This window comes from Ornithorhynchus anatinus, chromosome 19 (assembly GCF_004115215.2).
Source record: "Ornithorhynchus anatinus isolate Pmale09 chromosome 19, mOrnAna1.pri.v4, whole genome shotgun sequence".
Classification (NCBI taxonomy): domain Eukaryota; kingdom Metazoa; phylum Chordata; class Mammalia; order Monotremata; family Ornithorhynchidae; genus Ornithorhynchus; species Ornithorhynchus anatinus.
Genome location: NC_041746.1, coordinates 10,570,926 through 10,583,763, shown reverse-complemented (window position 1 = coordinate 10,583,763; position 12,838 = coordinate 10,570,926). Strand labels below are relative to the sequence as shown.

At 42.0% G+C, this 12,838-nt stretch overlaps 1 protein-coding gene across 2 annotated transcripts in view; it reads left to right on the top strand.

The window, feature by feature from the left end:
* KCNK2 (potassium two pore domain channel subfamily K member 2) overlaps positions 1-12,838 on the top strand; it is a 136,586-nt gene that overhangs the window by 54,698 nt on the left and 69,050 nt on the right. The window lies entirely within an intron of this gene.

Here is a 12,838-nt window from a genome sequence, read left to right as displayed (position 1 = left end):
AGGTCACACAGTTGAGAAGTGGCAGAACTGGGATTAGAACCCAGGTTCTTCTGACTCCCAGGCCTGTGCTCTACCCACAAGGTCACGCTCAACACTACTGTACTCTACACTCCCAAGTACTTAGCATGGTGTTCTGCACATAGTAAGCACTCAATAAATGCTACTGAGCGATTGATACCCTGCCTGAATACACAGTCGGGCAATAGAAAACAACTTGAGGAGGTGAGAAGGTGTTTTGGGGAAACTGTGAGTATGGAGGAGTGATCTCAAGGTAAGTAGGACGACAGCAAGTTTAGGCAAACCAAGGCACCTTTTAGAGTTGTGGCAGGTTTATGTGATGTGCGTGGGGTAGGGTGTGAAGCTTAAACCAACCCATTTTCATCTGGGGACAGATGCAAGTATGGTTCAGATTTGAACATTCTATCCTCATCGATCTTTTTGGAGGATGGGTAGACCTTTACGGCTTCATTGACTTTTGCTGATGATTGAGTTGCATTTGCTTATGGGTTGGATTTGCTTCATTTCCGTTCGATTCACATTTTTCCCTGTTCAGCATTTCCCACTAATTAGGGTGGCTGCCTCTACTGAATGTTTTACTTTCCCAACTCCTATACTTTTTTTAAAAAAGTTATTTTATTGGCTTGAATGTAATTCTGCAAATGTACAGAAATCCTACAATGAAATGTTTCAAAGTTGTCAGGATGAATAGATTGTACTGTTGACTGTCACCAGGCTGAAATTGGTGTCAAGGAGAAAGAAAGAGAATGTAAGGCATTAGCATCACTGTTAAGTGTCAGAGAGAAGCATTTTAACTCGAAGATCTAGTTGATGTCTTAAAGCTGTCAGATTTCATTTTGTTCTAAGCGGGGTTGTCAGTCTTTGGTCTTCTATCCTGCTATCTTTATGTGTACTTGACGGAGATTTAGAGTTCATTATTGGAATCAGTCTTTATTTTGTAGCTTCTGCAAGGCTTCGTCAATTGGTAATAAGGCAAGAAGAGAGATTTTTATCTTTTCATTCTTTTTTCTCAGCTGGTTCAAATCAATCCTGTTTGAGGGTGACTGAGATAGCAAGCTCACATGTGAAATAAATCGGAAGTTGCCATTCCAGTTCTAGATGGAAAGACCACTGTCCTAAATAGACCAAATTCTCCCAACATCAGCAAACTTTCTCCACCTTCCTTTAGTACAAAGATCTGAGATATTATGTCCTTAGTGAATGTTGCTCTGGCTTTCTTGTTAGCAGGACAGAGAGGAAAAACACTTCGGGTACATTTTTCTAATTTTGAAGCTCTTATATTGAAAATCCATGGATTTGAATTGTAAGCTAAAAGTGTTTATTGGTGAACAATTAGGTAATATTGATAGAGTGCTTTGGAGTAAGGAAGTGGTATGTAAGTACTAATTATCTCTGCATCAGTTGAAGTGTTTTTTTAAGGAGTTCTCTGAAGAAAAGTTAGATGAAGCATAATGGATTCTAGGATATCCAGTAGTTATAATGATTAGTGGAGAAAGAAAGTAAATTACGGTAATTATTCACTGTAATACTCTCTTATATAGACTGTGGCTGATTATTCATTGAGTTTAAAATGCAGTGAAGTATATAAGATTTAAATTTAATTTTAAATCCAGTGTCCTTGTTGCTAGAAAGACAAATAGGCATGCTCAGAGACAGGACCAAGATGCAGGTTCAGGGTAAACTTTAATCAGACAGTTCTTCTCTAGGAGCCTTGGTCAGGCTAGCTACATTCTGTCCTTTTCCTGTCCCAGGGCTCCTCTGATTGGTTTCTGTACTAGCTGGGCCCAATAGAAGACAGTTCTCACTTTTTGCCTGCAGGAGAACTGTGAACTCAGTTCTCCACATCTAGTAAGTTGATGGGCAAATTAAAGACTGAATGTGACATTTTGGTTCCTCTGCCCTCTTAGAAACTTCTTCCACCACCTATATGTTCTGTGGTTCCTAAAACATAGGGCCTTGGTAACCTTTTACTGATAACCAATATCATTCATTATTTTCTGTTGTGAGGTAGCTCCACGTTCAGACTAGGGATCAGAGCTGGGCTGGAAGGATGGTGGGCAAGACCCCTGTCTGGAACATAAAATGGCGGTGGTAGAGAGGTGGTGGTCCTTACCCTCATGGGTTCCAGAAAGCCCACCCACAAAGGTAACATGACCATATTGCATAACAATAATTAATCAATAGTAGTTATTGAATGCCTACCGTGTACAGAGCTCTTGGGAGAGTACAGTAGAATGAGTAGACATGATTCACACCCTCAAGAAGCTTTCAGTCTAAGGAACTAATTTTGAGCTATCTACCTTGCCATCTGAAAGGTGGCTGGTTGTAGGACTCCCAAAAGACTCGGTCTCAACGCAACCAGTAAAAACCGTATCAGAGAGGCCATTGAGGTATGTTCAGCAACAGCACTTGGAGGTGAAGGCAGAGAAAGAGTAGTCATTTCTCTCAAGGTTTCTCCCATCTCCCACTATGCTCACTGCTGCTGCCAAGACTGCTTCCACCTCTCCTTCCATTTCTGTCATTGCCACAGCCTGCTTTCGGTACAGCGGTAGATGTATCTGGTTGGCTTATAGTGTATCTACCTCCTTGAAGCAAATACCACCGTCGTCACTATTATCCTTATTATTATGACAAAAGCAGTGGCATGGAGACACTGGGATAGAGGAAGAGTAAGAACAGTCTAGAGACTTAAGTAAGCTCATTATGGACAAGGAATGCGCTAATTCTGTTGTAATGTACCTAGTGCTTAGTATGGTGCTCTGCACATAATAAGTGCTTAACAAATGCCGTTGATTGATAGGAGAATAGAGACTGTCAATTTCCTAGCCTCCTACAAAAATGGTAAGTATAAATGGAATCAAAGTGGGAGATATTTTTGACTGAACAAAGCAAGAGGAAGTTTTTATCTATCAAGGTGATGATGAACTACTGAGAGATACTGTGGAAATTCCATCCTTAGGGATGTTCAAGGAAAAAAAAAAGACAAAAATCTGTCCTGGAATGTTCAGTTATTCACTGCTTGGTGGCAAGGACCGGTCCAACTGATCTCTTGATGTCCCTTCTAGCAATCATCAATGGTATTTACTGAGCACTTGCTGTGCGCAGAGTGGTGTACTAAGCACTTGGGAGAATACAACAGAGTTGGTAAACTAACTAGCTTACAGTCTAGAGGGGGAGAATGTAAATGCCCCCAACCCCACAGCACTTATGTACCCATCTTTAAATTATTTATTATAAAATATTTATTCATCTTCATATTAATGTATGTCTCCCCCCCAGACTATAAGCTCATTATGGGCAGGGAATGTGTCTACCAACTGTGTTGTACTGTACTCTCCCAAGTGCTTAGAACAGTGCTCTGCACATAATATATGCTCAATTGATACCATTGAGTGATGGATAAGTAATGTGGGTATGAGGGTGGCAGGTGGAAAGATGGAGGAAGCTCTGCTCGCGAGCTTTTGGTTGTGAGCTCTGAAACTCCAGTGATGAGGGAGCTCTGCGCTCTGTGACGATCTTCTATTCAGCTTTGGGTGAAAGGTGGCTCACAGTAATGGGTGGGTGATGATTGCGCGGAGTTTCGGAAGGGCCTTTTCTATCAGTGGACTTTATTGAGTGCTTATTGTGTGCAGAGCTCTGTACTGAGCACTTGGGAGAGTCCAATAGTTTCCTCCCAAGAATGGTGGTTTTGCAGTCAGCCAGTTGCTGGAAATAGCCCTGCCCAATCTGCCTAGAGGCAAAAGCAACTCCCTAATAATCCTGCACAGGTTCCTGAAACAACCACCCTTAGCTGCGTATGCTCCTGACATTTTCTGCCTCTGGTCTATCTAGTTGAATGGAAGAAAACTGATTACTTTTTGTTGCTCTTCCTTTTTGATTTCTTGCTAATTTCTTGTTCTTATAAAAACAAAGGAAATACTCCTCTGACTCTTTCTAAGCGACTTAGTATCCTGTTTTAAGATCACTTCTGAAAAGGATGAGGGCATGGTAGTATCTGCCTAGTGCTGAGATCTCGGAGCTTTTCTGTTCTGGGACTCCAGACTGCACCTAGGAATGCTGGGTACAGGAGGCCTGGATGAAAGAGTATAGATGATTCGCTACAAAGCATCACCACTACTGCAAAAAAACCCAACCCCCCCCCCCCAAAACCCCAGTCAAATAAACAAAAAAAGCCCCCAAAATAACCAAACTCAGGGCAGGACCAGCTGCAGGATGGTATAATGGTATATGCCTTATGCCTTCTCTATCTTAACCACTTGTGTCTGAGCAGTGCTCATCATGAATAGCAAGGAGCCAGAGATGATGCACTATGGGGCATAGTGTGCAAGAGATTCTAACTGTGACAAACTCATGGTTACAAATTTCACGGTCAGCAAAAGTATCTTCAAGCTGAGGGATAACTATTTACTAGATGAAATCTACCCTGGTCTGGCCCTGGTTTGGCATTTCTTATGTTCTAAAATTCTCATGTTCTTACCAAAGCTGTTTAAGACATCAAGCTTGTTCCTCAATTATTCTAGTATCTCCCCAACCGAGAAATCAGCATAGATTTTTAGGTAAGATTTTGGTGAGAGAGAATATTCTTTTACTAAGAGGATGTGGCTTTGAGTCTGTTTTTGTAGGCTTAGCGATGGGTTGTGTTGAGTTCCTTGGCAGCTCCCTTATAACCAACAGAATGCATTTCAAGATGACTAGTGGAGTAATGGTTGTAATCTATAGTCTCATCATAGCATAATAATAACAATTACAGCATCTATTAAGAGCTTACCTTGTGCTAGGAACTGGGGAAGATGCAAGATAGTCAGATGGGTCACAGTTCCTGTCCCACCCAAAGGTCACTGTCTAAAATGGAGGAAGAACAAGTAGATGAGCATAGAGAAGGGTAAAGAGGTTAAGTGACTTGCCCGAGGTAACACAGCAGGAAAATCCTGGAGCAGGTACCAGAACTATCTCCTCTCCACCAATTTTCTGGTCTCCTTAGACAGTAATGTGTCTTCCAACTCTGTTGGATTGGACTCTCCCAAGTGCCTAGTACAGTGCTCTGCACAAGCAAGCACTCAATAAATACTATTGATTACTCGATCCCAGTCCTATGCTTTTTTCCACTAGGTCACTCTGAGAGTTCTCATTCAGGAAGAGGCATGACCACTTCACCTTTTTCCTGTGCCATTATTGAGGGTGATACTTCTGTTGACTATTCATAGGGTGGGAGTCTTTTTCATTGGTTGACAGAAATTGGTGGGAGTTAGTCATTAAAAGTAGAACAAAATAAGCAAAAACAACAGGCACACACACGCTCACACACACACACACACACACACAAAACAACAGGCACACACGTGCACGCACACACACACACTCAGACTCATCCATCCACCCATATTCACACACAAGTCCTCTCTGACTCATTCTTTCATTCGCGAAGCCTGACCAATTTACTGACACAGATGTCCTCCTGTGCCACCTTGACTTGATCCTTTTATTCACCCTGCTCCTGCTCAATAACAATCCTTCTTTTTATAGGAAAAGATGTGGTTATATTCCTTTTCCTAATTAGTTAAGTTAATGGGAGATCAAATAGAAAATTGTTGCAAATAAACATTACCAAACAACTCTGAAACTTTCCTAGTCACTGCTTCCCTTCATCTCTCCAGCAAAGAGGGCTTCATTGAGGAACAATTTTGGTTTCTTGCAAAGAACTGCTCCTTCACCAGTATTCTTGGGAAGGCATCTAGTCTGCTGCCTCAGGTGAGGGCACAGGAAATTCAAATTTTGAATGCATGACCAAGCAATCTGTTGTAAAGTAAGTTAAATTTAATTTTGCATCATTTGAAAAGATCTATAATGAAGAAAGCTGCATCATGGACTTGATCTGAAGCACCTTTGCAAGCTATGCAACTTGCTTACAACCTTAGGTTTTTAATAGGGTCCTTCTGCTGGTTATTTCTTTTCATTAGAATTAACAACCTCCTTTAAAGACTTCCTTTAGGTAATCTTAAAATAACTTGTCTTTTGGTGATTAACCATGGTAATGAGAATGTTAATAATTATTAATAATAATAATGGTGAAATAATGATGATGCATGTATCTTGAAAGACGATTTTTAAGTGGTGTTCACTCACTTGGGTATCTCACTTTTTATTCTAGAGGAAATAGCTATGCAATTAATGTTTTTGAGGTTTCAGAAGCTGAATGTTTTTGCTTGTGTTTTGCATTCCTGCAGATAAGTTAATAAGATTTGACATTGAAAAGTTGATTTGTTCATACCCCCAAATGATAAAATATTTAATTTGATATTTAAAATATTTAATATGATATTTAATAATTCACCTTCAAAGCTAAAATTGGTATTTTTAAAACTCTAGTTTCTGACACAGATTTTTCTCAGATATGGAACTGTTATACTGGGGAGTAGTCGTGGGAGGCACCCCAATCAATCATGCATATTAAGTGAGCACTCTGACTTTGCAGAGCTCTGTAATAAACACTTGGGAGAGTAGAGTAGAATTAGTTGACATAATTCCAGCCCTCAAACCCCCAGTTTTACAATCTAGTGGAAGAGTTGGACATTAAAATAAATTACAGCTAGGGGAAGCAGCAGAGTATAAGTATATATGCATATGTGTTCTGGGGGTGATGTGAGGACTTAAGTGTGTAGGAGATATGGACCCAAATGCATAGGTGAGGCAGAGGGAGGGGAAATACTGTGGGAAGCTGAGAAGTGAGTCTGGAGAAAGCTTCCTGGAGAAGATATGATTTTACCCGGGTTTTGAAGAAGGGGAGAGTGGTGATCTGCCAGATACGAAGCGGGAGGGATGGCCAGGAAGAAGGGAGGGCATGAGTAAGAGGCTGATGGTGAGAGAGACGAGATTGATGAGCAGTAAATAGCTTGGTGATAGAGGAGCAGAGCGGATTGCGTTGTAAGCCCCTTGAGGCAGGGATCATATCTGTTTTGTATGCACTCTCCCAGTGCTTAGTATGTGCTCCTTACATAGTAAAATGCTTAATAAATATCATTAATTGTTTGATTGATGGATCGGTTGTAGTGGGGCAGGAGCGAGTATGGGAAGGTAAGAGGGAGATCTGCCAGGAGAAACCCTGATCAGCAGAAGGGACCAAGGTGGTTTGGAACCTCCCTCCTCTATGCACAAAGGAGCACCCCCTACTAGTTCTCTTGCCCTTCTAGACTAGGCACCAGTGGATGCTGTTTAATGTGGCTGATGCCCCTCCTTTTGAAGAGAACAGTGGAATGGAGTCAACAGTTGTGGTGCTAGGGGAGTCAAATTTTTCCCACTGGGGAACGTGTGCCTCAGCATAACATCACAACACTATGACGTCTGGGTGAGTGGCAGCAGATCTGGGGCAAGCAGGAGGGCGTTTGTGGGACCAGGGGCACCACCGTTCAACTGGCTCTGGATGAGAGCCAACTTGCTGCTGTGGGGAGGGGAACACCTGCCTTTTTCTTCTTCACATGGACATCCCGTGACCTGGCTTGTTTCCAACCTGCAGGCAACTGGCATTTTGTTCTTTTCCATTTCTTCCAGGGTTGAGAAGTGAAACGTTCTAGAATGTTTGGGGAGTGAGGAACAATGTTGTGGCATTCTGAAAAATTAGAAAAGGTATACGTCTATGCATGAGCAGTCTGGCCATTGGTTTGGGGTGGGCCGGAAGGCCAGGGAGGAGGAACAAAGCGAACCCAGGACCCAAGATGGAATTTCCTAGGTTAGGACTTCCTGGGAGGGTGAAGTTCAGGGCAAGTGGGATTTCCTGGGGAGAGGCTTCCTGGTTGGGGCCTCCAGATGAGAGTTTGTGGTAGCAGAGAAGCCAAGACATTCCAGGTTCTGTTTCTTTCAGAGCCTGGGCGAGGTTTTATGGAGTCTCCCGAGAGCCCACCTCTGACTCAGAAACAGGATCCATGGGGCGGGACAGGCTGGAGGGGAGCCAGAGAGCCTCCTGAGGCCTATTCCTGGCCCTAAGGTGGGTTCCTTACTAGACTTTATTTTCAGAGCAGAAACAGTATCCAGGAATGCCCCGGCACTCTTGTAACCCCACACGGGGATAGAGTTTGTGCCACTTCCGGCATTCTGGAATGGAATCTGAATCATAGTCATACCCTCTAGGGCCCCTTCCCCCCCCCCCCCCACCTCATTTCAATCTGGGAGTATCCAGACTCCTCTGCAGATTTGAATTCTGGGAAGGAAGCAAATTACATTTAGCCAGCTTTCCACAAGGAGCTCAGAGTTGGAGGACAGTCAGAAAGCGAGGGCACGTCTGGGTCTCTTTTCTAATCCTTTAATCTTCAAAAGTAGCAGAAACACAAATTAGAAGAATTTCACCACTTCTGGGCACATCAGCTGAAAAAGGTGTATTTTCCATTATTCTTTTCTAGGTTAATGTAATGACTCACCTTAATTTCATCCAGTCATATTTATTGAGCACTTACTATGTGCAGAACACTGTATTAAGCGCTCTGGAGAATACAGTACAAGAATAGAGAGAGACAATCCCTGCCCACAATGGGCTCATAGTCAAAAGAGGTCTTCTCTGATTTCCAGCTGGTCAGTCTCCTTGCCATTGTACCCTTTCTCAACTACAGAAAGCAAGATCTGGGAAATCAGTGTGGATACTGATGTAGCTAAGTGAAAAAAAAAACTAAATCAGATGTTGGAAGACTTGAGTTTTAGACCTGCCTTTCATAATCCCTTGCTGAGTGATTTAAAAGTAGACACATAAACTCCCTCTGTTTCAATTTCCTCCTAAGCTTTTCTCTCATCACCTCCAAAATATTAGGGTGGCTTTGCTTATCTTTTTAAATGGTATTTGTTAAGCACTTACTATATGTCAAGCACCGTTCTAAGTGCCGGGGTAGATACAAATTAAGCAAGTGGGATCCCATTCCTGTCCCACATGGGGCTCATAGCCAAATAGGAGGGAGAACGGGTATTGAATCCCTATTTTACAGTTGAGGAAGCTGAGGCACGGAGAAGCGAAATGACTTGCCCAAGGTCACACAGCAGACGAGCCGTGGAGCCGGGATTAGAACTCAGGTCCTCTGGTTCCCAGGTCCATGCTTTACCCACTAGAACACGTTGCTTCTCCATATCCAACATGGCCTGCTGCTGATGTCAGTGCCAGCGATAGGGACTATATCCAAGTTGATTATATTGTGTGTACTCTAGTGCTTAGTATGGTGCTTGGCACATACTAAGTGCTTAACAAATTCCACAATTATCATTATGTGTACAGGGATATAAGGAAGAGGAAACAGGTTGATATATGGAAAATATAGAGCATGTTCTTCCTCCATTTCTTTCCCAGCCAAGAAAATAATCTTAATAATCACTTACCAGGAATATCTTATTTATGAAAACCCTTTGGGTAAATAGGACTACTCTTGTAAAATCCCTTAAATATGTTATCTGTCTGAACACAATGTAGCATATACTAAGAAATTCAAATGAACCCTGATGTCATTTGGTATATGGAAAGTGGGAATGAGAGTTAGTTTGGGAACCTGTATTAGTTTTCCTTCACCCATCATGGGTGAGTATCCACACCTAACATACCGTATACTATTCTAACTCCAGTTGTAGCTCATAATAACTGTTTCTGTGGCACATCAATCTGCCACCTCCTTTTCCAAGTCATCCGCACTTGCCTTCACCAGCTTGGAGTGCTCATGACATCATACTGCCTATCATTAAGATCTAGGTGCAGTGTTTCACATTTTTCTCTCAATTTGATAACCCTTAACCCTAGCCTTTTTGCAGAAAGCAAATAAGCTATTTGCAAAGGGTAAGGAAAGTGGTTTCCTTGAAAAATAAGGTGGAGTTGCATTTTCTAGCCATGGAGAGAGTTGCTGTAGGTGGTGATGATGCTGATGATCATGCAGGCTCCCCTCAAGCATGACAGATGAGCTTTGGCCTTGAGACTTCAGAAACAAGAACTAATGATTACAGTGTTAGTGGATATCATTTAGAAAAGTGATGCTATGTAATACGATTACAGTTACAGATTCCCATTACCTTAGATCTTTTCTCATGTTTTAGCCTACTCTGGGGTCTTTCAGGAACCTAGCCTCAAGGTGGGTGAGGGGAAGTTGGGGTTCATTTGAACTTCTAAGTATTTGCTGCATTGTGTTCAGAAAGATAATATATTTAAGAGGTTTTACAAGACTAGTCCTATTTACCCAAAGGGTTTTCAAAAATAAGATATTCCTGGAAAGTGATTATTAAAATTATTTTCTTGACTGGGCAAGAAATGGAGCAAGAACATGCTAGCTACTTGAAAGAAATGAGCTTTGAAAATCATTATCTTGGAACCTAAAATGCATACTGTTTGTGACAAAAATGTAAATAAGGATGATCTGTAAGCTGTAGTTTTTGTAAATCTTCAGTCTGTACAATTCCCATTCCACACTGGGTCAAATGAAAGTGGTGACTGTTACTTTAAGTCCAGAAAGGGAAGGATGTAGTCTAGGTTGTTAGCCACAAACACCATCAACTGTTGGTCTTTTCAGGGAATTAAACTAATAGGGTTTTATGAAGGTCAGATCCATTGAGGTGGTTGGTCAAGGTGGCATTAAGAAATTTGGAAAGCTATTCTACAAGAGAAAGAGGGAAGAGAACACTGGGAGAAAAAATGATCAGAAGTTCCCCTTCCCCCTGTGAAGAAGACCCTCAAACAAAATAGAGAACCCCTTCTCAACAGATCCTCTCCCCCAAGAAAATACCTCCTGAGCCCATAGGACAATTCAACTCTGCCCCAGAGTCATGGAGTGTAGACCTTTCATTTTCATGAGATGTAAATGAATACACCCCCTCAAACACAGTGAGGAAAATGGCCCAACTATGTAATCATTCATTAGGCAATATAAAAATAGCTTTGGCATCTTGGAGAAGTAGGGGAGATGTTTAATTTTAAATTTGGCCTCCAAAGAATAAAGAGGAGGAACTGTTTCTCGTAAAGAACAATATAGTCCTTTTAAAATTATGAAAATGATATGCATTTTTGCAAGAATGCTGCTTAATGAGATCTGTCTGAAAATGCATTAGGGATTTGGGGGAATAATTCCTTGGGAGATAATATAAGGTTTTTCAGAGCTTTTTCAGACACTGCGATCTCCATTTTCACTTATGTAGCTTTATTTGAAACAACAACAGGAAAACAGTAGCACACATTAGCCATTTGGCTTAAAGGAAGTTCTCTAGGGAAATCTTGAAAATATACTGCCTAACCAGATTCTAAAAATAGTATACTCCAATCACTTCTTTTCTGCATAAATTACACAAATGTACCACTTCATGTTCTTCTCTGAGAGAAATCACTAATATTCTTCTAAAATATCCCATTACGATGGAAGGACTGAGTAATGGAAAGCAAATTTGACAAATATGCCCAGTTTGAAAAATCTATCTTTAAAATTTTCTTGAGAAATTGAGACGATTACATTAATATTCTAACCCCTGTCAAACCACTTTAGCAGCAGACTGGCCTCTCAGAGTATCATTACCGAACTCTCTTCTCTTTCCAGGGTTTTAGGTGTTTTCTTCGGTTATTTTTCCTCCCATGATGGAAACAGGAAATAAGGGTCTTACCCAAAAGCTAACCTACATGCTTATGGCCCTCCAGCATAGTTATCTAGTGCATTATTGGTCCTACTTAGACTGTGAGGCCCATATGGACAGGACTGTGTCCCACTTGATTAACTTGCATCAGTCTCAGTGCTTAGAACAGTGCTTGAAACACAATAAGTGCTTAACAGATGCCACACTTAATTTTAAAATAAAAATTCTATTTTATTCTAATGGGTTTCCACGACATTGTATGTCACTGCAAGGCTGAACAATATAATAGGATGGCTGGGACCAGAGGAAGATGAAGAGGAAGATGAACAGAGCAAGTCAAAGAGGGGTTTGAGACGACACAAGCCCCAAATTACCATTGCCACCAGCATCTCCAAACTGCTTGTTGGCCTTGCCGAATGGTTCAGCCTGAATCTTGGGCTCCCATTGGAGGTCACCTAGAGCCAGGGCAGCTGGGAAAAAGTGGGGGAAACTTCCTTGAATCGTTAGTGGGAAGTTGGGGGAAACTTCCTAACCATTCAAGGTGGTCTCAGAAGGAGGCAGCTAGGAGTTCCCCAACAGGATATCTGGACGGGGCCACTGGTGGTATTATTATTTTTTTTTGGTATTTGCTAAGCACTTACTATGCACCAAACACTGTACTAAGCACTGGCGTAGATACAAGATAATCAGGATGGAGGGGGACCGATATGAGGATTACATTTTAAGTAGGAGGTAATTGGATTTAATCTCCATTTTAGAGTTGAGGAAACTGAGGTACAGAGAAGTTAAGTGACTTGCCTATGGTTACACAACAGACAAGTGGCAGCGTCAGGACTAGATCCCGGGTCCTCCGACTTCCAGACCTGTGCCCTTTCCACTTGGCCATACTTTCCACTTGGTCACGCTGCTTCACAGTGCCCTGCTCCCTCCCCCAGCTCCAGAGTGGTGCCCGCACTAGGATGGAGAGGTCTCTGGAAGAGGCGGGGGTGCTGAGTTGGTAGCAGCATCCCCTGAACCATGCATGGTGTTGTCATGTCCCATGCTTGTCCTGGGCTCTTCTCCACCCTCCAGGCAGTTCTGATTATGATCCTTCTGTTATTAATTACCCCAAGGTAGGTATAATGCTATCTACCTACAGGTGTTGTAAATTAGCATCTTCAGGAGACCCTTCACTGCAGTTGAGGAACGGATTTTTAGTAAACAGAGCCCTTGCCCTCTAAAATGACGTACTGTGAGAACTTTATTCCTACAG